The sequence below is a fragment of the Mustela nigripes genome, chromosome 13 (assembly GCF_022355385.1).
Source record: "Mustela nigripes isolate SB6536 chromosome 13, MUSNIG.SB6536, whole genome shotgun sequence".
NCBI classification, from domain to species: domain Eukaryota; kingdom Metazoa; phylum Chordata; class Mammalia; order Carnivora; family Mustelidae; genus Mustela; species Mustela nigripes.
In genome coordinates, this window is record NC_081569.1 from 80,701,752 (window position 1) to 80,726,298 (window position 24,547).

A 24,547-nucleotide genomic window follows, 5' to 3' on the forward strand; every position below is an offset into this window, starting at 1 on the left:
TAAATGTGTATCAGAGCTTAGCATATATGAAATAGCTTTCTAATTTGCTCTCAATTCAATTAACAGTGAAATTAACTGTTTATCAGAGTCCTATCAGGAGTCAGAAATTGCATCAGTTATGATTTAAAAAAAAAATTATTTATTTGTCAGAGAGATAGAGAGCACAAGCAGGCAGAGTGGAAAGCAGAGGCAGAGGGAGAAGCAGGCTCCCTGGTGAGAAAGGAGCCTGATGTGGGACTTGATCCTAGGAACCTAGGATCACCATCCAAGCCAAAGGCAGCTGCTTAATGGACTGAGCCACCCAGGCACCCCCACATCATTTATTTTAATAGGGAGGATGTAGCACACAGAACTCTGCTAGGTGTTGTAGAAAAGACAAAGAGTACACGAAGGTGTCATGATGGTAACTGAAGGAAGCAGCAGCCAGCCTCAGGGCTAGAGGAGCTGGGAAGAGGTCAGCATTTTTTTTTTTTTAATTTTTTATTTTTTATAAACATATATTTTTATCCCCAGGGGTAAGGGCTGTGAATCGCCAGGTTTACACACTTCACAGCACTCACCATAGCACATACCCTCCCCAATGTCCATAACCCCATCCCCCTTCTCTCAACCCCCCTCCCCCCAGCAACCCTGAGTTTGTTTTGTGAGATTAAGAGTCACTTATGGTTTGTCTCCCTCCCAATCCCATCTTGTTTCATTTATTCTTCTCCTACCCCCTTAACCCCCCATGTTGCATCACCACTTCCTCATATCAGGGAGATCATATGATAGTTGTCTTTCTCCGATTGACTTATTTCACTAAGCAGGATACCCTCTAGTTCCATCCACGTTGTTGCAAATGGCAAGATTTCATTTCTTTTGATGGCTGCATAGTATTCCATTGTGTATATATACCATATCTTCTTTATCCATTCATCTGTTGATGGACATTTAGGTTCTTTCCATAGTTTGGCTATTGTGGACATTGCTGCTATAAACATTCAGGTGCATGTGCCCCTTCAGATCACTACGTTTGTATCTTTAGGGTAAATACCCAGTAGTGCAATTGCTGGGTCATAGGGTAGTTCTATTTTCAACATTTTGAGGAACCTCCATGCTGTTTTCTAGAGTGGTTGCACCAGCTTGCATTCCCACCAACAGTGTAGGAGGGTTCCCCTTTCTCCGCATCCTTGCCAGCATCTGTCATTTCCTGACTTGTTAATTTTAGCCATTCTGACTGGTGTGAGGTGATATCTCATTGTGGTTTTGATTTGTATTTCCCTGATGCTGAGTGATATGGAGCACTTTTTCATGTGTCTGTTGGCCATCTGGATGTCGTCTTTGTAGAAATGTCTGTTCATGTCCTCTGCCCATTTCTTGACTGGACTATTTGTTCTTTGGGTGTTGAGTTTGCTAAGTTCCTTATAGATTTTGGACACTAGTCCTTTATCTGATATGTCATTTGCAAATATCTTCTCCCATTCTGTCAGTTGTCTTTTGGTTTTGTTAATTGTTTCCTTTGCTGTGCAAAAGCTTTTGATCTTGATAAAATCCCAATAGTTCATTTTTGCCCTTGCTTCCCTTGCCTTTGGCGATGTTCCTAGGAAGATGTTGCTACGGCTGAGGTCAGCATTTTTAAAACATAGAAGATTTGAGGGTTGGTGGTCACGTACCACGAGGCTTGTTCTGTGAGTATTGGAACAACTGCCAACTGAAATCACCTGCTGCTACCGGAAGAACAGGCCAGTCCAGGCAAAGCCCTGAGACTGTGCAGCTGCTGATAAATAGGAAGCAAACGGTCAGCACTCAGCAGAGAGCTGGCCCCTTCTTCCCTCTGTGGCCTTGTGGACTCCATCCAGCACTCCTCCCTGGCACAGCCTAACGGCAGCATGCCACACAGTCCTGGCCCCCAACTGCCAGAGCAAAGAGGGGTGAGTTTGGGGCTATTTATGATAGCTTCATGATGAGCACAACTGCCGTTCCCACAGGACTGTGGATACCAGTGGATGGGAAGAAACCAGGCAGGCATCCTAGAAGCTAAACATTTCCTGAAACATTAGCAGGTAATCATTCACCTTTGAGGCTTTTGTTCCTAATGACGGAGGGGTGCTATCAGCTCTCTTTGTGAACTCTAATTCACATTTTCTTCAGTGTCTTGGGACCTACTGGTTTTTCTCTGACACCTGCCATCCCAAGTCTATTATGCTTCAGACCCTGGAACTTTAGGGAAAAGACATGAGTGGGCCCAGGCACATCAAAAGGTGGGCAATGCCATCTTGTTCCTATAGCCTCATGCTTATCTTCTCTGATAATCTGAGATTCTCTGAGAATTATTTATTATAGAATTATTCTCAGTTAATTCTCAGAGGATCTCAGATTATCTGAGGCGTGTATGTCATTGAAACAAAAGTCATGCTTCCTTTACTGTCCCTGCCGGTATTTTGCTTAGGGCCTTGCTCTTTGTGGCTATTTGTTCTTGTTTATAGAATTGAATTCAGGAGTCTTGATCATGTGAATTAAGCATCTGATTATGCACTGCTGATATGGGTCTCCAGTTGGTTTCCCTGTGTAAGTCTTGCCTCACCCACTAGATGACAGTCTTCTCGAGGGCAAATCCATGTGGTGGGAGAAAATGAGGATTTGTAGTCAGCAGAATTAGGTTCAAACCCCAGCTCTGAGGCATTTTAAATAATTTAAGTAAGTTACTTAATCTCTCTAAACCTTAGTTGCCTCATCTGCAAAATAGGGAATAGTATTTATTTTCACAGGGTTGTGGTGGTGAAATAAAATATAACACAGAGCCCGGTACTTAATACGTGTTTAATAATTTACTTCCCTTCTTTGCCCTTTATTTTGTGTCTCTTCCACCATTTCTCATTACGCTAGGAATGCTGTAACCTGGGTGACCTGACTGAACAAAATAGAGAAGTTGTGGAACCCTTTTAGAAGAGAATCTGACATGTCTTTATGCAATTTCCCTCTTCCCCAGGCATCTAGAACATCGGGTACACCGGTAACAATTAAAAAAAAAACTAAATAATGGCTGGAAGTTATTTCTGAAGAGGAAGGTCGTCTTCAGTGTGTGTAGACATGAGCAGCCGGATACTGTGTCGGAACAATAGCTATTCATTGTGTCGGTTTCAAAGCTGGCACCGGCAAGCTAGTATTCCAATGTTGTTCCCACACAAACAGATCTCGAGCAAAATTTCCATGACCTGATGGATTGGTGTAAACAACTCATTTGCAAGAGCTTTTTACATCTATCCCCATGTCACTCATTTGAAAACTCAAGGCTTTTCAGGGAGTCTTGAAAGCACTGCTTAAGAATATATATATATATATTTTAAACAAATGTTTATCAACCCCTGTGTTTTGTGGCTGAGTACATAGAGTAAACGGCTCTGTTCCTTCCACCAGAGCTGTAGATGGGAGATCCAGCCTTCAGATAGCACAGGTTATGGCAGAAGTCCTTTAAAGGTACCAAACTGTTGACTGGCTGGCCATGGCTGTTAGAGGTCTTGACTCTGGGACCAAAGAATAATGACAGGCTTTTTATGTTTAAGTAGTAGTTAGCATTTGCTAGCCCTTCATATTTGCAGTGACCTTTACAACTATTGTTATTAGTTATTCCTCCCAGCAACTCTTTGAACTAAATGACAAAATTATTTTTACTCAAATCCGCCGACTCCCTCCCCTTCCAGTCCAATCACAAGGCCTGTGGGGTTCTCTGTACCTCATGTTGATGTTTCCTCCCGAGCAATGATCTCCGTGATAAGGAATATGTTCAAGTCAAAACAGTATAAAATATGGTGCATTTTAATATATTCAGTGCAAGTTAGATCCTGTCACTTCTCTACTTCAAACCCCATGACAGTTCCTGGTCTTATTTGGTATAAAAGCCTGGCAGACCAGCTACCCTCCTCTCACTGTTTGGACCTTATCCTACTCCTCCCCTAACCCCTCCCCAGTCACAGGGGACCTCCTTGTGTCTTCTCCACTCAGGCAAGGCTCTTTTCCCAGGTTCTGCCTTGGCTATATCCTTTGCCTCAGATGTATTCCCTTCAGATACCTACGAGACTGACTCTTCCTTCTAGCCTTCGCTTAAGTGTCACTTCTCAAAGAGGTCTCCCCTGCCAGCCTAATTTAAAACTGCAACTGTGATCAAGTACTTACAGCCTTCTAATATACCATCTAATTTATTCAGCTATTAGGATTACTGTTTATTTTCTCTCCCCTGACAAGACTGTAAAATCCACAAAGGGATTTTGTCTGTTTTGCTCCCTGCGATATACCCAGCATCTGAAACAATGCACACAAAGGCATGTAATAAATATTTGTTGAATGGACAAATACTCCTCTGAAGGTCGTTGTCATGAAATTTGACCTACAGACTTAGAATGTGTCTCGATATGTGGTTTATCTTTATATTCCTTAGCCATAGTTCCTATGCTTATTTTCCACTTAAACAGCTCATTTTGATAGCAATTCTGTAGAGATAAATGAAGCACACAGATTCTTAAGGTTGCAAGGAAACATAAAATCTCAGTGTGGCAGCATAGGAAAGAGTTTACGGGTATTGTAGCCCACTCATCTATTCTCATCCCATCAGCAGCATTGCCATGTGGCCATGCATCTCCCTTTCCATCTGAACAGGGGGTAAAGTGGTGCATTGGTGAAAAGGATAGACTCTGCCATTAGGCGCCCCATTAGCTAATTCTTGTTCCATCAGTGTCTACCATGTGACGTTGGACAAGGTATTTTAGCTTCTCCCAGTCTCAGTTTCCTATAAAGTGGTGATGAAAATCATCTCCATCTCATAGGGTTTTATGAAGATTAATGAGCTAAGGCATGTATAGAGTTTGGCATATAATGAGCGTCAAATCAAAATGAGCCGTTGCTATTAATTCTGAGTTTTAGAAAGTCCTAAGTGTTGAGTTTAATCAAGCCTTATTTATGACTTGTATATGACTGATTTAACATATTTCACCGATTTGGGTTGGGGGGTTGCTACAAAGAATAGTATATCCGATCAGTTGCCAGAACACCTTCCTGCTCACATTAGTAGGGATTCCAAAACTTCCCTCTTAAGGCCCCAACCACCTCCCACCTCTTCTAAACATCCAGGAACACCAAGAACACACTGGTCTTAATTCATTCCAAAGGGTCAGTCTTGGGTGTGAATGGTCTGCAGTGTTGTTATAAACTGGCCCACATAATCCAACACCAACTCCCCCCTGCTGCAGGGATTCCCTTGCTGTCTAGAGCCTCCAAGTAGTGCATGTGCTTGGGCTCCAAGATGACAGCTCTCTCAGTTTATAGTGCTCAGTAGTCATTATACTCCACTCACACCCATATCCAGAAGGTTTCCTGTCACAGTCATGGACTGTGTTGGAACCAGGCTCCTCCAACTCCCACAGGGATTACTGTGAATCCCTGCTGGTAGGCAAGACCTTCGGTTCAGAATGCCCCTTTCCTTGTGGTGAGTTTGGGGGACCCCTTTGGGGTCCCTTTCTCCCAAAAGGCTTCTTATGGGGTCTGTTCTAACCAATCAGGAAGACTCTTGAACTCCATGTGCTTTCCCACCTCTCATCAGAGACTAGCTCTGCATAATGGGGTACTAGATGTGCAGGCTTTGTCGAGCTACAAGAAGCTTTATTAGGTTCTCTCTCTAGACCCACAGGGCATGGTATCTTACAGCATCATAAGAACCGCTTAATGACTTTTCCCTGAAGGAGGGAGATAGGTACCTTCTTAGGCAGAAAAGTCACTGGCATTACCTAGCCAACTGATTTCAGGTTGCATTCTACCTAACGCTCTATTATACTTAAATTCCCTGAATCTGGCTCTATTTCTTGAAGTCAGTATAAGCCTCTCTCCTTCCCTATGACAGAACTTCACCACTATAAAGTAATTACCCAGGCCCCTCGGATTCTTTTCTTCTCTATTGGTGAATTACAGGGTGATCTTAGGTATGTTTTCTCAACAGTAATAGCTGATTCTTATTGAGCTTACTATACGCCAGACACTGTGCTAAGTGCTCTAATGTATTAACTAATTTAATCTTCAAGCAACACCATGAGATAGGCCCCTTTTGTAGATAAGGGAACTGCAGTTTAGGAAGGCTTAGTAGCATGGCCAAGGGCATGTATAGCTGCCAGGGCTTGAACTCTGGCTATCTGGCTCCCAAGCCTAGTGATGCAGTGTTGTTTCCCTAATTCAATTTCATGAGCTTAATTCTTTCATGAATTCAATTCAGGTCTCTAAATCAGGGATAATACTTATCTTAGAATATCATGGTAAGGATTAGATGTGATGAAGTATGATAAAGTGCTCAATGCAGTAGTTCCATGAGTGCTCAAAAATATGTTCGTTCGTCATCTTTCTCCTTCCATTCAAATCATCTCCTAGTTTAACTCCTTCACATTTTGAAAGTGCTTGACATAGAGTGGGTGCTCAGTGGGTGGTAACTACTCCTCTTGTCACCATGTGTAGTTTGAAGTCCCCTCCCTACCCAGATTGTTCTCCTCTAACTCATTTAAAATCCGAGATTATGCTGCTCAGGGCTGCACATGATAAACCAGGTGGGCTGGAATGAAGTGGGGGCGGAAAGGGACAGTCACTTTGAGCGGGGAGGGAGGTACCTGGGAAAATCAAATCCTATTACCTGCAGTCATTACTTGTTTAGTTAGTCAATAGATATGGGAATTGCTGCCAGTCTAATCCTCGACATCTCTTAGGCTTGTACTGGTCCTCACTGACTTGTCTTGTCCTTGGATAACTGATTATTTCTTTTCCAAAAATGTCCTCCTCCCTCCCCCTCCCCCAATTCCTTAAATACCATGTGTCTGTTGGGGAAGCTTTGAAAAACGCAGAAGAAATCATAAAGAAGGAAATTAAAGTCACCACAAATAGCATGATCTAGAGATAATCACTATTAATATCTGCATATGTGTCTTTCCAGTATATGTGTGGGTGTATTTCTTTTTTCAAAATATATTCTGTTCAAAATATATTCTGAGTCTGCCACCTTTTACCATTTTCTCCCAGCCTAAGACACCATCATCTCTTTCTTAAAATACCACAAAACTGGGCTGCCCATGTGGCTTAGTCAGTTGAGCAATCAACTCTTGATTTTGTCTCAGGTCATGATCTCAGGGTCAAGGGACTGAAACCTGCATGGGGCCCCATGCTCACCATGGAGTCTGCTGGAGATTCTCTATCTCCATCTCCCTCTGTCCCTCCTCCCACTTGTATTCTCTCTCTCAAAATAAATGAATAAAATCTTTTTAACAAATGCCACAAAACCATTAGACTGCTATTCCCCCAAACTGATTTCCCTAATTCCATTCTTACCCCTCTTTGGCATATTCTTCAAAAAGTAGCCAGTGTGATCATTTAAAATCATAACTCTCTCCTACTTACAACCCTCCAGTGGCTTCTCATGTCATATAAGGTGAACCCCATCCTTCTCCCGGCTGGCAGGGCTGCGTGTGAAGAAGCCTCTCTTAACCTCAGTTTCCTTCTTTGCAGCATGCCCACCCGGTTCCCGCCTCATGTACTAGCTTCTGGCCCCAGCTTTTTCCTGCTTAAGGCCTTTGTTCTTCCCAGCACTATGTGGCTCAGCCCCTCATTTCAGTCCCTGGTCAAATACCATTCATTAGAGACCACCTTCCCAGAGTGCCTCTGCTTCCACCACCTCCTCTCCCTTACCCTGACTCATTTTCTCCATTGCCTTCATCATTCTTCTGTAATTTATCATAAGTATTTTATCTTTCTATAATCAGGTACTTTTCTATGTCCTTTTATACATGCCAGTTTAATCTGCTTCATCTAGTGAGGTAGGTACAATTATTATCCCCATTTTCTAGATGGGAAAATTGAGTCAGAGGATATACATACCTTCCTTAACACCACACAACCTGTGAGGAGTGGAGCTGGGATCCAAACACAGGCTCCCTGCTTCCACAGCTGGGCTCTCGACCCCTCCTCCACCTGCTGGCTGCCTCCTGGTCTTTCTCCCAGCAGATGTCAGTAAACTTCCTTGTCCTGAAAGTTAAGATCACCAGGTGAACAGAGAGGCACTGAAGACTGTGTCAAGTGCCATTAAAATCTGTCACCAGATTTATGCAACCCTGTTCTCCAGTCCTCTTTGGGGATTAGAGCTGAGCCATTCTGAGTTCTCCTAACTGTACTTCCATGGAGACTTTCTCCCTACCTGGTTCACTAATAAATTACGCAGCCTTGTTTGTTACCATTTCCTAGCTCTACAATACCTATGGCACACTGTTCCCATCCAAAGAAACCCATGAAAGAGATGACATTGCTGTGACCAGTATTCATCTTCCTGGGCCGATGCAACGTGTCGAATCTCTGCTACAATTTTGCCAAAAGTGTCTGTTACTAAAATGGAGACATTTGTCTTTCTGCAAGTTTCTGGAAGTTCTACCATTCCTCATAAACTCTCATATATTATCTCATTGTCATTTTTTTTTAGTTGTCATAATCATGAAGTCACATTTTTTTAGGTTACTAGGGCTGTTTACTTTGCTGTCCCCGTTGCAGTGAGTATTTGGGTGCACAAATGGATGGCTCTGGGATGTAATTCACCAGAGCCTGGGGACTTAAAGACAGCAGCTAGGTGCTCTCTTCCTATCTCCCCATATCTCAGACTTTAATTTCCTCTTGGCCATGTTTTTGCTCTCCTTTCTGGCTTGCAGATTGTTCTTCTTGATAGAGAAGATGGAACAAACTAGGAATTGAGTAATTCTGTTTCACTCTATCACTTCTAAGGTAACTGCATCATCTGCCCCAAGCAGTAGGCCAACTCTTCTCTTGTGTTTTTTTCTTGTTCTGAGCATACCCCAGGGGCTCTTGTGGGTGTTCAATGTAATGCATTAGTCCCAGGCCCCAGCCTCTTGACTTTATTCTTCATTTTGTGCCATTCCTTTGTATCTGCTCTTACAAATTCCTCCTTCCTGCCTTTGTAACTATACTTATAAAATATAAGCTAATTGAAGACAGTGGTTTCTTTGAATCATTTCCTCTCTTCTTCCTCTCTGGAATTATGTGTGAGTGGATAGTCAAAATTATATGGAGCCTCTAGTATTTCTGGAGTCAATTTCTATATGAGTAGAGTCTCTGACTGTCAGACCAAAGAGCATCTAGCCTAATGCCTTCCACATAGAAGGCCTGCAATCATGGTGGTAACATCAACAATGATAGCAGGTCTTTACTTGATTCAGGCATCATGCTAGAAGCTTTTATATATCTTACTTCATTGACTTCACATGGTCAACATTGAATGTAGATCCTATTACTCATGATCCTACTGGGGAACCTGAGATACAGGGAAGTGATGTCTACATAGCTGTGAGGGCAGTGTCAGGAGCCTGACTCAGGTCTGTCCAGATTCCTTAGCCTGCCCTTTGACCTCCACAGTATGCTGCCTTCCAAGTTTAAGTCCACTGACTCACCCCTTCTTCTCTCTGGACCTGTGGAGCTGTGCTTGCTTATAGTTTCAGGAACACAAAATGCTCATATTCCCTTCTTTGGCTTTTACAAATCGTATGATGACAATGTTCCTTGTCTCTCCAAGTGCCAGTCACCTCCACACTGTCATTCATGTAGTTCTCCTTCATTGGCTAAAAATAGGTCCTTGTCCTTTTGTCATGTGACTGTCATCAGAGCAAGACTTGAATGAATTAGATGCTGTACTTCTGACAGATTAGGGTTCCAAACAGACTGCTGAATGGTCCAGCCATCATTCTGTGGCCCATGGAAAATAGGGCCTGATGGTCAAGTGACAGGTGCACCTAGCTGGGTGGGCCTGACCGAACTTCTATCTTGCTGCTTCCCCACTGAGCTTTTCACACTCTGGGAATATTATGTTGTTTTGAAGGTTTTTCTTCAACTATGATTTATATGCCACCTATTCTTGAATAGAATATAAAATGGTTTACAATAAAACATGTCTAAAACAGGACAGTTAAAACACATTTTAAAAAGCAAGGCAGACAGAGAGAGGTCAGAAATCACTTGGTTTGAATTCCTGACAAGAAGTTTTATAGCACATGAACGTATTTGATTAATTCCCAATACAAACATCTAAGTGTGTGGGAATGGGTAAAGACCTCTGCTTATCAAGAGAACCTAGGACAGCAGGGCCCGTTATATACGTGTAATCAAAATAAATGGTGTCATGCCTTGTGCCATGTATGGAAATACTCATGAATACTATCTCATCTCAGAAAGCCTCAGAGGAGGGCAGCCAAGGGACTTGGATTTGTTCTAAATTGAGAGTAGCCAGTCTGTTCAAGGGTCATAGCCAGGATAATTCATCACTGTCATTGACAAAGGACCACAATAAATTTGTCTTTAAATTTTAATACCTAATTCACATGTTATACAGCTAGAATTCACACTGTTCCTTTATCTCTGTGTTATTATTTTTAAGCCCAGAATTGGTAAAAATCATAATGGAATCTTTTAAAATTAATACACTTGTTTCAAGGGAGGCTTTTGTTATGCCTTATCTGCTGAACAAGATTTCCAATTGGGAAGAGATGAGCGAGGAATGAATGAATGATGGCTGCGTGTCCCCTAACACCTGTGCACCTATCTCACACGAGCTGTGCTACAGACAGTTCATTCATTAAGGCTGGGTGTGTTCCAGGCTGTGCTTCCTGCTCTAATGAAGGCTGACACTAGGGTAGTTCTGAGTCACACTGGCAGCCAGCAGCATGACTCAGGATGTCGTGGGGAGGGCAAGGAGCACAATGACCTCGCTGACTCCATCCAGACACACACCTACAACCACCTTGCTAGAATTACATCTGATCAAATTCATTCTACAGCCAGGTGGAAAGATAGAGAAGGAACTTTGGCAGGAGAGGTTGGGCTCGTGAATTTCTATACCACTAGAGACGTGGTAGATGCTCAAAGTGACCAAAGGAATCAGAGGAGAGATTCACTGAGGTCCCCGGTGAGCATTTTCTGCCTTCCCTACAACTGTATAGGGCATTTCTTTACGTCATTTCTTTACGTCATGGAATCCAAGTGCTAAGACAACCGAGGAACTAAGTACAAGACAGGTTCTTCAATTAAAAGCAAACCGAACCAGGCACAAACCATGAACCATCAGGCAACAGATCTAACTAAACTATTTTCTTAGCTCTTTCTGCTCCCTTAATGTATAGTTTCTAAGGATGAAGTTAATTATGGGGGGGGGGGGGGGTGAGAGTTATTTGTTGCAGGCAAATACTGATATTCTCTTGGGTCCAGGAAGTCATTACAAGTAAGAATGACAGGGGACAGGGGAAATGGCATTCATAAGTCTGGGCATAGCTATTTTTTGTCAGCTTGATAGAATTTGGTAGTAGTAATTTTTAGATTTTTTTTTTCTTTTATGAAAGGTTTATTCCTAGTGCTAGGTCCCAATCTTCCAGGGCTCTAAGCACAATTAAACTGGGTGGGAAGGTGAGAGGAAGCCCAGTTGGATGCAGGGCCAGAAATGGGGCTCCCCATTATCCCCACCCCTTTGGTCCCAGTCCCCTTCTCTGCAATGGGGACACATAGAGGAGGGACAAAGGGTACTGGAGGCAACATCCTTGGCCCAGGGGAGCCCAAGAAGAGCCTGTAAGGCTGGAATAAAATATATAACATAAGAACCTTTGAGATGATATTACAGCAAAAGCCAGTCTTCACAAGTGACTATGAGTTCACTCAATTCACCAAGAATTTATTGACCAGTTGGTTTTTTATCCATCTAGTCCATCTGCTCATCAACTAATCCTTCCACCATTATCTCGTCCAACATTATCGAGCACTGTCATGGGCAGAACTGTGTAACCCCACACTGCCAATTCTATGTATGTTGAAGTCCTAAATTCCAATACCTCAGAATGTGACTGTATTTGGAGATAGGGTTAAAATGAGATTAGTAGGTGGGCCCTAAGAGAATATGACCCAAGTCCTTAATGAAGAGGAGATTTGGACCAAGACATTCAGAGGAAAGACCTATAAAGACAGAAGAGGGAGACCATCCTTTACAAGCGAAGGACAGAGGGATTAGAGGCCAAAACAAAGCAGCCCTTTTGACACCTTGATCTTAGGCTTCTAGCCTCCCACATGGTGAGCAGATACATTTCTGTCTGTGGTCCTTGGTTCAGATAGCCCTAACAAATTAAAACAAGCATCTGTAATACACCAGGACGCAGTGCTAGAGATGGGAATATCATCTCTGCCTTCAAAGCGCTCCCAGCCTGCCAGGTACAAGACACTGCTAAGTATTGGGAAAATTACAATGATAAATCAACTACTTAGTTTTGTGAGATGTGAACAGTCTGTAAAACTGAAGCACTTCTCCCCACTGGTTTGATTGGCACGTGCCCTTATTTTATTTTGAATTCTGACCGAAATTTTTTCCAGGGTGAGGGATCAGTTTGGAATCAAGTGAAATATATTATCAGCCCCAGGAAACGAAAACCTGCCAAGGTAGGGAAGGTTGCGTTTTGTTTTTTAATCCGCGTGGCATTATTTAGGTATAAAATAGTCTTCAGAGCATTTTTGCCGCTTTAAACTTGTCAGAAAACTCATTTTCATAGTAAAATCCTGTCTTCATGGCCAATCTGTTTCCTCTCAGCTCACCTGGCTTTTGCTGAACTCCAGAATGAGCACAAGGGCATCCGGTTCACTGTGATTCTATTTGTGCCATTGCTGTTTACAGGGAACCACTAACTGAAGAAACAAATTGTGACTCAAACCACGACAGAGCAGGGCCCTGTGGCTTTTGGTGCAGAGTATAGTCACACAGTTTAACAAACAGCATGAACCAGCTATAGCAACATGGAATTTCTAAAGCTCTGAGGGACTTTGGATACTGTCTAGTCTAAAAACAATCCCTTGTATTTTATGATTTGGAACCAGAGACACCAGTTAAGTGTTAAGTGACTCACCTGAATTCAAAACAAAACCAAGCAAACAAAACACAGAAAACTAGCTAGCTGTAGAAAGGGGGTGAGAACTCTTTCTCTTGCTTCAAGTCCGGCTGTCTTTTCTGTAGGTTCAGATTTGGGAAATTAAATACTCCAGAGCACATCCCCTCAAAAATACCATGTGTATAATTCAGGTGCATTGTTGCTGAAAAGAGTGCTGTCTATTCCTTGGCTTTGGTCTGAAGTAGCTAGATTTCCTATCAGTGTGGGAAACTGAGTAAGGGAAGGACAGCCCTCTTTTTCATTCACAAATAGAGCCACTGATGAAACTAATAAATACTTGTTAGTTACAATTATGAGGCAGAGACTGTGCCGGCCCTTCACCATGAGGCAGGCATGGTTCTCCCCATTTTACATATGGGAACACTGAGGGGTAAGAGATTATATCTCTTATCCAAGATCTCACAGTACCAATGGATAGAACCAGGATTTCTCCTGTGATTTTATGCTGCCCTCCTCAGCATAATTAATAAATGTTACATGATAAGGCCAAATTAACTTTATGTAAAGACATAAAGACACACGAATTCTGAGTTATGTCTTATTGGTTAATCTTTAACTTTTGCAGTCAGTCCACTGTACAACACTGGTTCAACTCCAGGCTAAAACTGAACACCACTGAGGCTCACTGTGGACCTCAGATATTTACCTTGCCCAGAGTTACGTAACTTTGGGATAGCTTTGTATTAACGGCCATTGCAGGAAGTTTTCACTTACCCTTATAAAAGAGGAGAGTCGCCATCTTCATGGGTCCTCTTGCCTTGCTTATCGGGTCTGGCTTCTTTCTTAACAGAGATGTGGATCCCTTCTATGAAGATCATTTTTTTTTTTTTAATTCAAAGAAGACCTTGGGTACCATGTCCTGTTCTCATAGCCAGAGGTCTGAGTACTTAGGTCTACTGCATATTGCTTTTTCTTTTATAAACACATAAGAGAAAGGCCAGTGATACACAGTGTGTTAGTTTGGCACACTTAGATTCTGTTTGTAGAGTTGCCTTGTCTATGGAGCTAATATTTACAGAGGGCTGTTGTCCTAGGCACCATATGGCGTCCCAGGCACCATGCTAAGCCTTTTCTGTGCATTGTCTCCCTTAGGCCTCAGAGTAACCTTGTGTTGGACCTACCTGATTTACAGAGGTATAAATGCTTGCTAAGGTCAAACATCCCAGCTCAGGAAGCAGGTGTGAGCTTTGAACCCAGGCTGTCTCTGCAAACCCTTGCACACACTGCCTCCTGACTGCGTCTCTTTGTTTCTTTGTGTGTCTCTCCAGTCAGAGACACTTGACTATTTCCCCTAATTCCTGCTCTTGGAACAGATGATTTCCAAGATCCCTTCAAGTATTGAAATTCCATGACTGATTAAAGTTTGTAATTTATGCAGTTTGATTAATTTGCACCAACGCCTAAGTTCATTTATTACATTAATTCTTTTACTGAAGACTCCAACTGCTTTTTAGTTTACTTACAGATCTCATGATGTTCAGGGAATCTTGATGCCTTTCCAAGAATAATATTTAAAACCTGAATTTTAAAATTTAAGGTTTAAAAACATATCTGAAAGGATTTTTACCATGCACAAAATTTATCAATTTTCCATGTGGACCAAAATAGTTCTTTTAAGCCCCCGTTCTCTTGGTTGTCTTTCCTTAGCCTCACAGATGCAGTGCTAATTGCTTGCAGCTTCGGGTCTGTTTCAACATGAGGTAACAATTTCGGCGTCTTGGGGTCGAGCGCTGCATTTGTTAGACATGCCAGGTCTGCGATGGTTGTTGGCACGTCAGGATGCCGAATCCACGTGGAGCTCAACTCCTCTGAATGGGGGGGGGGCTTCCTGAGAACTTCCTGTTGTGCTCCTCTGAACCCCAGAGCACCTGTGTGGTTCCACTGCCAGTGCACCTCTTGGTCAACCTGGCACCTTGGTGGGATGGCCCTTGCGGACAGGCGCAGGCATTTGAATCCTCCTAGTCAAGCTGTGGTTTTTGAAGAATGGTTCCAGAACTCGCATTTATTCACAGACCTACCAGTTGGGCTGGTCCCAGTGACCAAGTTGCTCTTAGCAGCTAAAATTCATTCTGACTGGATGGAGAAGACAAAGAAGGCCAAAAAGAAGGGAAATTAAAAAAAAAAAAAAAGTGTGTGGGGATTCTGCAACCACATCTGTAATTAGGGAGCCATAGGATTAACTGTGGAGAATGGCTGGACCTCGTCTGGCTTTGCGCCTTGTCTGTAGTTCTGGTCATCAGGGTCAGAAAAGCCTGGTTTCCAACAAAGCTCTGCTATGAAAGGCTGTGCAGTACAGAGGATGGCATTCGAACCCTTAGCTTCGGTTTCCTCATCTGTAAATGGAGATGGTGGCATCTCCCCCACAGGCGTGTTGTGAGGACCACATGTTGATGCCAAAACGCCCAGGTCCAACACGCGGTCAGCAGCTGGCGATGTTGTTTTTACTCCCTTCTCCCCTCCCCACCACGGGCCACACTCCTCGAAAAATAAGGTTCTTGCTAACTAGTGGTTTAGGAGCACTTGCGCGGTGTGCACCGTATGTGTGCTAGCTGAGGTTTCAATAAGCCTAATGTTGAAATCTTGCTTGAAATATACTTAGGGAAATACCAAAAGGTACTCCAGAGCAGGTTGCTTTATAGAGATAATAATACTTTCCTGAATCCTTTTAATTTAGGCTTTTTATATATCATATTTTCATGAAATGAGACAACCTCCTCCCACCACAGCTCCTTAGGGGAGCAATAGCAAGGAGCAGACAGTGTTTGCTTCCTGGAGATGCTCACGCACCCTCCTTCCTGCGTTTCTCCAAAAGGCCAGCTCATTTAGCACAGCTGTCGGGTGCTTGCTCCCCTTCCCCTGGGATGAGGGGTCCGCCCAGGTCCCTACAGCAGGCTAAGACTTGAGTTAACAGGTTAAAGTTGAAGAGTCACGATGGGTCTGTGTCAGAGAACCAGCAGTGTGGAAGGGACTTTCCCCAGGGAGCTGCCTGGGGCCACCTTGGAGAGGCTGGTCCTTACCTTGCCCCAGAGATCCTATGCCAAGCACCTCCGTGCAGAGCATTAGAATCATACCTGGCCCACAGGAAGCAATGCATGTCAACCATGATTACTAATGTTACTATTATTATTGTAGTACTTGTTGCAAGACGCTCTGGGATTTGTCTCGGGTTGTCTTTTGAAAAGGTTCTTCCATCCTACAGAATCAAGGGGTGGATTTTAGGACCCGTAGCTGTACGGCCAATGGAAAAGCAATATGACAGCCTCAGGATTGATTCCTCCAATCGTGTCAGACCCTCTATGCCCTCCTTATGCTCCCTAAATAGCCAACCAGCTGAGCTCTGGCTGGGTCCTTCCGATTTACCTGGGCCATTGCAGTCTCCTGAATCCTGCGGAAGCAATGAACACCTCATTGGTATTCATCGGATGGGCTGATGGAAATGGAATGTAGCCAGACTGCTAAGCCCGCGCCGTCCTGAATTGAGGTCTCAGAAATCTGATTCTGAGAACGTACATCTTGCATTACAATCTAGATTTCCAGAGTAAAGTTTTGGACGGAATAACCTAGACCTAGCTCTGGGTAAGTTAAGGCCTGGGTGAAATGAGGCAGAAAGAGCCCAGGATATACAAGTCTGAGTCTTGGCTGGGGAGGTGCAGAAGATTTGAGGTGCAAGACAGCTGGCTTCCCTCCAAGTGTTTACCACCCTGGTGCCCTGGGGCTGTGGGCAGGCCGTGTGCTTATTTGCCCCTCCCACCTTCCTCTCTCTTCCCCCTCCTCCGCATATTTTCCACAGGCTAAAGAAACTCAGGCACCTATGGACCCAGAGGGAAAGTAATGGGGCAAATGAGACCAGGGGATTGGACTTTGCTCTGGTTGAGGATACCATGGGTTTACAGTGGATGATCTCTCTGACTGTTAAATGTAAGAGCTGGCCTTGGACTTTGAATCCCAGTGCTCACCCTCCTCTGTCTGGGTGTGGACCTCCTTCCCTAGAAGCTTTGGTCTCCAGGAGAGAGGATGGCATGAGGCCTGGTCTTGTATCTCTAGGAAACAGGAAGATGGTGGCAACCAAGAATTGAAACCGGCCAGTGACAACAGGGCTGCTGTTTCTTCCCTGCCCCATCCCTCCCCCAACCCCCCTCATCCTATGGTGCCTAGGCTGCTGTACTATGTGGATCCCACAGACCTTGCCATGGGCCTTCTTAGAGACCTCTGATGCATGTGGCCGGGGGTCTCTTTGGTGGACACGTCTCTGAGTTCACCTCCCAGAGGAGAAAGCATATGCCAATGAGACCAACTGTGGCTCTTAACTGATGTGCCTGCTCCTCAGACAATAACTGTTGTTCATTCTGGGACTCCTTTCTCTTCTTGCATTATGACACATGGAGTCCTGAGCCCAACCTAGCCTCTGGAACAGAAGAATATGTGCTTGCAGGTGCTTTCTGAAGAAAGTATTCAGAAACACAGACAACTGTGTATCAAACTGGAGGAATTACTTTGATAAGGTGAGTGGAGGGGGTCTTGTCACTGTCACTGCTCTACTTCCTGTGGCCAGCAGCCAAGTATGCCTATGGACAGGGGGTACCAGAGGCCAGCAGATACCACCCAGGTTGTGTGTCTGTAGGTGGGGGTCGGGAGAGGCTGGAATTGCTTGTGCATACCTGCAGAGCCCCCACTTCCCTCCTATCCTGAGGCATACCAAAGGAGGGCCTTTCACCCATGGATCTCGCGATCGCCGAAGGCCTCAGACTTGGATTTTTGAAAATTTTGTCCCCAGAGATATGCTAATAGGACTGGAAGAAGGAAATTATCATCAGCTTTAAACTTCTGCCAAATTTTGGTACCATGCCCATGAATTTTAAAAATAAATCCCGCTATTACATTGTGAATAGGATGATTACATTGCCTTGGGTATGTTTTAAATTTTACATGTGTTACAAGCCTTAATTTAATAAATGTAAGTTTCTAAAATGTACCACAATTTTTGGAACCCTATTTAGTCATCTCTTCATTTTAACATACCTGGACTCAGGCCTCTCTTCACCTTGCCTCTTGGTGGACTGTAGGAAGATCTGTTCCCTTTCCACATGTCATTTCAACTTCAGAAAATCTAGAGACTAAACCCTGTTTCATTACAGTGGCTGACCTACTGAAAGAGACCTTCTAGGTTGGGTGTGCGCAGTTCAGCCTCTTTCTCATGCCATTAGAAAATGTACAGCCCTGTGTTTCCCCACCAACTCCCCCAGTAAGGCTATCTCACTTACATACTGCAGCCTGCCCCACTCTGGCTGATATTCTCAAGTCCTTTACCATTAGACAATGGTGCTCAACCCTGGCTGTACACTGGAATCAAGGGAGGGGTTTTTAGAAAACTGATGCCGGTGATGTGGATGGAACTAGAGGGTATTATGCTAAGTGAAATAAGCCAATCAGAGAAAGACAATTATCATATGATCTCTCTGATATGAGGAATTTGAGAGGCAGGGCAAGGGTTGGGAAGAGAAGGGAAAGAATGAAACAAGATTGGATTGGGAGCGAGACACACCCTAAGAGACTCTTAATCTCACAAAACAAACTGAGGGTTGCTGGGGGGATCAGTGAGGGGCTGGGGTGGCTGGATTATAGACACTGGGGAGGGTATATGCTACAGTGAGTGCTATTAAATGTGTAAGACTGATAGATTCACAGACCTGTACCCTTGGGGCAAATAATACATTATATGTTAATAAAAACAACAACAACAACAACAACAAAACCAAATTGATGTCTAGGTCCTGCCCCTTAAGATTCTGATTTATTTGCCATGGAATGTGATCTGGGCATTGGGAAAACCCATATCAAAAGCTCCCCGGGTGGTCTTAACATGCAGCAAAGTTTGAGAAACAGTGAGCTAAGACAGTGGTTTGAAAACATCGCATTAAACTACCCTATGATCCAACAATTGCACTACTAGGTATTTACCCAAATGATACAAAAATACTGATTTGAAGGAGTACGTTTACCCTGATGTTTATGACAGCCTTATCAATAATAGCCAAATTATGGAAAAAGCCCAAGTGTCCATCAATAGATGAATGGATAAAGAAGACGTGGTGTGTGTGTGTGTGTGTGTGTGTGTTTATGTATATATATATATATATATATATATATATATGAATATCACTCAGCCATCAAAAAGAATGAAATCTTGCCATTTCCAGTGATGTGGATGGAGCTAGAGTATATTATGCTAAGCAAAATAAATAAGAGAAAGACAAATAGCATATGATTTCACTCATGTGGAATTTTAAGAAACAAAACAGTTGGAACATAGTGGGGAGAAAAGAGAGAAGCAAACCAGAAAATGGGTTCTTAACTATAGAGAACAAACTGAAAGATTGTTGGAGGGGAGGTGAGTGGGATAGACTAAGTGGCTGATGGGCATTAAGAAGAGCATTTGTTGGGATGAGCACTAGGTGTTTTAGGTAAGCAATGGATCACTAAATTCTATACATGAAACAAATATTATCCTGTATATTAACTAACTGGAATTTAAATGAAAACTTGGAAAAGGGGCAAAAAATAGAAAACATTAACATGTATCAGAATAACATTGGGGCTCATTAAAAATCAGGTTGCCGGACCCTATCCCCATAGTCTCTAAATCAGAATTTCTGGATGATGCTTGATAATTGCATTTCTAACAAGTTCAAGTTCCGAGCTGATGCAAAGCTGTTGGTCCAGGGACCGCATGTTGAGAACTGCTGTCCTAAATGAAAGAAGCTGGGGAGTTGGGCTGGAGAGGGAAATATGAGTGAATGTACAAAGATCCAGCTATTTCTTACTCTCAAATTCTGCCACTGGATTCAGAGGCCACTTCTAAGCTCCTGGGTCACTGTAGCTGCAGCTAAGCAGAAAGTCTAAGGGGGTAAAATTGAGTCCAGGTAGCCAGACCTCCCAGTGACTGAGGAAGGTGTGGGTCTGACACAGAGTCTGGGGTCTGGATGGGCTCTGACGAGAAACGTGTCACATGTGTAATTTCCTATTTTCTAGCTACATTTAAAAAAAAAAAAAAAAAAAAAAAAAAAACAACAGAAAGAGGGATGCCAGGGTGGCTCAGTCGTTAAGCCTTTGGCTCAGGTCATGATCCTAGGGTCCTAGGATTGAGCCCCCTAACTCAGTGAGGAGTCTGTTTCTCCCTCTCCTTCTACCCTCCACTCCTCCTACTTGCATGTGCACTCTCTCTCCCTCATTCTGTCAAATAAATAAATAAAATCTTTAGAAAAAAAAACTAGAAAGAAACTGTGAGATTAGCTTTAACCATATGTATATTGAATCTAGTTATCCAAAATCTTACCATTTTAACATGTGATTAACATTAAAAATTATTCATGAGAGAGTCTGCAGTCTTTTTTTCCTGCTAGGTCTTGGAATCCGTTTTTATACCTAGAGCATATTTCCATTTAGACTAGCCACCTTTGTCAGGGGCTGCAGGTACGCAGCACAGGTCTGGGTTCCCCAGATGCTGGGGCCTCTGGCTTCTCAGGAGGGGCTGATGCACACTGGTACCTACTTCTCTCCACAGTGGGCAGCTCCTTCTTCCTGCCCTTCCTAGAGGCCCTGGAACCTCTTCTCAGTGTCTGAGAGCCTCTCCCACGTTCTGTACCAGCCATGCTCTGGAGAGCACAGGAGGTGGGGTGGCCCAATGATGTCTGCGCGTCTGAGGACAGGATCCAGGAGGTTCTATAGGTATAAGCAGAGCCTGGCTGTTACAAGGAGAGGATGTGGCTTTTGTCGGAGAGAAAATGGGTGTTGGAACTGATCAAGAAGAGAGTTAAGTGAAAGCTGTGTTTGAAGAGAGCAGAACTAGGATGCAGTTTTCTTTTGAGTGCAGCCGGCGGGAATGAGCGGATGTTTCGAGTGCTTCACCTGGCAAAGGAGCCCAGAACACCGCAGTTTTCACAGCACTGCCTCAGTTGTCACCACGCTCTCCCGGCCACCCGCTGCCCTCTCTCCTACTGAAGTCATTAGACACTGAAGTACTGAGCGCTGGCTGCATATGCAAGCTTACTGGTGAGGCGGTCGATTGTAATTCCTGGGATCTCAGGTGTTTTAGAAAGTCAAGCCTGAGTTCACATTCCCATTCTTTGCAATACGATCTTAGGCAAGTGATCTAATCTCTACGTCATGGTTTCTTCATTTGCAAAATGGGGATAATACCACCGATACCACAGAAATCTGGTGAGGTCGGTGCTTGGCATGCAGGCGTGCCATGAGTGGTAGTGGCTGGGACGAAGGGAGGTGAGCCAGGTGCCGAGGGTACGACTTTTAAGGAGGCACTTGTGCTTGGGGTCATGCGGGTTGCACTGTGTGCAGCTCTCCCCTCCATCCCCATTGTTGCTGATATATGATTACACTGCGGTAAGTGCCTTACACACCAGGCTGCATAAAGCCTGGTCCCGTGTCTCAGGGAGCATAGGGTCCATGGGGGAGAGAAGATGTGTATACACCAACAGATCAGAGATGAGCTCGATGTCATGCTGGCCTTGAGGGAGGAAGGAGAAATCACTTCCACCTGTGGGATTCAGCCTCTGTGTCCCAGAAGAATGGACGAGGTATCTGGAGGCAGAGACTGAGGGGAACTACAGTGGAGAGTGAGCGACTTGGTCAAAGGCATGGTGGTGAAGAACTGCTCGGGGAGCATGGAATGGTTGCAGTACGGGTGCATGGAGGCTGTTAAAAGGGAAGGATAAGAGGCTGGTTGCAGGGCTTTAAATACTAGGTTAAGGGGTTTGGGCTGGACTTGGTAAAAAGTGGAAAGCCACAGACCGCATTCCACGGAGTAACCTGAGTCGTGATGAATAATACCTCTTCTTCTGGAAACCGAGGAATTTTGAGAGTCGGAATTGATCGTCATTGCCCTGTCAAAACAGAATGCAAGCTCTTGGGCTTTGAGACACATGTAACTTCTAAATCATATTATCCATTAGCAGCCCTTTCCAACCCTACTCCCCCAAAGTAACCACTGTGACCAGTGTGGTATGTATCCTTCATAGACAATATAGAGAGATGTAAAAAATTGTAACAAAAATGCAATCATATTATATTTACTGTTCTCCTATTTATGTTTTTTATTGTAGAAAGCATACATCACATAAAATTTTTACCATTTTAACCACTTTAAAGTATACACTTTAAAGTATACAGTTGAGTGGCATTAAGTACATTTACGTTGTTGTGGAATGTGCACCATCCATCTCCAGAACTTTTTGTCTTCCCAAACTGAAATGCTCTACTAGTTAAACACTGCCTCCCTAGTTTCCCCTTCCACTCCAGCTCTAGCAGCCAACACTCTACTTTCTATTTTTATGAATCTGACCACCTCATATAAATGGGCCATACAAGATTTGTCCTTTTATGACTGGCTATTTCGCTTAGCATAATGTCTTCAAGGTTCATCTATGTTATAGGATATGTCAGAATTTCTTTTCTTTTAGAGGCTGAATAACATCCCATTGAGTGTATATATATTTTGTTCATCCATTCATCCATTGATGGACAGTTGGGTTGCTTCCACTTTTGGTGTACTATTAAGTAACACATTGTGGACATTTTCCCATGTGAGTTCTTACAGAGCTGCCTAATATTCTGTTACATGGAAGTGACTAGTCTAGAATCACACAACCAGCTGATGATGTAGTAGTGATTTGAGTCCAGTTCTTTTTGATTCCAAAAGCTGAGGGCTTTTCACCACTTCAGGAGACATGAGGAATGTGTACATTTTGAGTCACTGCCTGGACAGCACAGTGCTGGGCTAATATAAAATAATATACTACAACCTGACTGGGTCCTGAGGAGATTCTGATGAATGAAGTGAAGAGAGTGGGTGGAGGTTTGGTCTAGCCCTGATTTAGAGTCCTCACTCTGTCTTCCCACAATGCGGAGATCACCAGTTCTCTGTCAACGCCGACCTGGGCCTCTCTCAGGGTAGCTCTGGAATGCGGTAGTCACCCCTGATCCACAGGGGATATGTTCCAGGCCCCCCAGTGGATGCCTGAAACCATGGACAGTACTTTCTAAGCATCAAAACTATATATATATATATATATATATATAAAATACTTATATAAGCATCAAAAACTATATATATTTTCTTATACATGCATAGTTGTGATAAAGCTTTATTTATAAATTATGCACGGTAAGAGAGTAATCATAAAATAGAGCAATTATAACAATATACTGTAATAAAAGTGATGTGAATATGGTATCTCTCTCAAAAGATCTTATTGTACTGAACTCATTCTTCTGGTGATGACATGAGATGGTAAACTGCCTACACGATGAGATGAGTGAGGTGAACGATGTAGGCATTGTGACATAGTGTTAGGGTACTACTGACCTTCAGCGACAGGAGAAAGTAAGTCTACACGAAGATACTGTCAACCTTCAGAAGGAGAACTGTGTGCTTCTAGACTGCTGCTGACCACAGACTGCTGCTGACCAGGGGAACAAAAACCTCAGAAAGCAAAACCGTGGAGAAGGGGGCACTACTGTAGTCACAAATCATAGCATCTTGGCGACAGAAGGGAACTTAAAGTTCATCTGACCCAAATATGTGTTTCAGGAGAGGAAGAAACTGGCCCCTCCACACGTAAGCTTCCCCTGCCTTTGCCTTGAGGGTGTGGTTGCCAGGTAAGTATGTGGTAAGAGGCTCCACGCTGTTTCCCACCCCAGTTTTATTGATTCAGCCACCCTGTGGATGCTGGAAACTCATTTTCCCAAGTGCATTATTTTTCTTGTTTATTTCTCTTGTATACATGTATTCTTCCAGCAGCCTGCCTGGCTTTATTAAAAGATATTTATGTTTTCTGATCACTTCTTCTTCCTTCTGTTCCTTCCAGGAATGGAAAATCAATCTGAGTGTCATTAAGAGGATATTCCCCGAAGAAGATTGCTGGTGACAGTGGATTTCTCACCCAACTTACTTTCTTTCACTGAGCAATTGGAATTTCCTCCACAGAGTGGTGAGACCCTGTGTTATTACACTGTCTGAATTCAGGCAGGCCTTTTATGGATACGCCAAGTCCTCATTCCATTGTCTCATTGTCAGCGGCTGATCTGATCTCTACACTGATTAATTAGTTTCAAATCCCTTCATATTGATCTAATAAAATCGGCTTGTTTAATTCATGTTGGGAATTCTGAGAATGTTTCATTTGGACTCTGATGAGGGGTCTTTCTTTTAGTGTCCCGTTGGAGCCCTCCCTAGGGAGAGAGGTTGTCTTCCTTGCAGTCTCTTGAATTTCACAGAGCAGATCCTGAAATGGTGGTGAGACTCTCCCTGCTGCCAGGTCTGGATGCTTTCACAACAGACACTTCTGCCTATGGATAGGGCAGTTTTTATGTCCTCTCACCTGTCTTCTCCACCTCCAGAAGTTGTTTAAGCTGGTTCTAGGTATCAAAACCCAGCCTGTAAGGTGGGGCCGCCCCCTACCCACACCCCCATCCCATTTCCCTCCAGTCAGGGCTAGGACAGAGCCATGGCCACTTCACTGGCCCTAGTCACAGGCTGCTTGATTTATAAATGTCTGCTT

The 24,547-nt window shown here is 43.6% G+C and overlaps 1 long non-coding RNA gene across 1 annotated transcript; it reads left to right on the plus strand.

Annotated features, from left to right (window-relative positions):
* Positions 1–1,880: 1,880 nt before the first annotated feature.
* On the plus strand, positions 1,881–24,143 carry LOC131998783 (uncharacterized). The gene is made up of 2 exons (XR_009398859.1): positions 1,881–2,042; positions 23,855–24,143. It is a non-coding gene; the product is annotated as an uncharacterized LOC131998783 (long non-coding RNA).
* Positions 24,144–24,547: the final 404 nt, after the last annotated feature.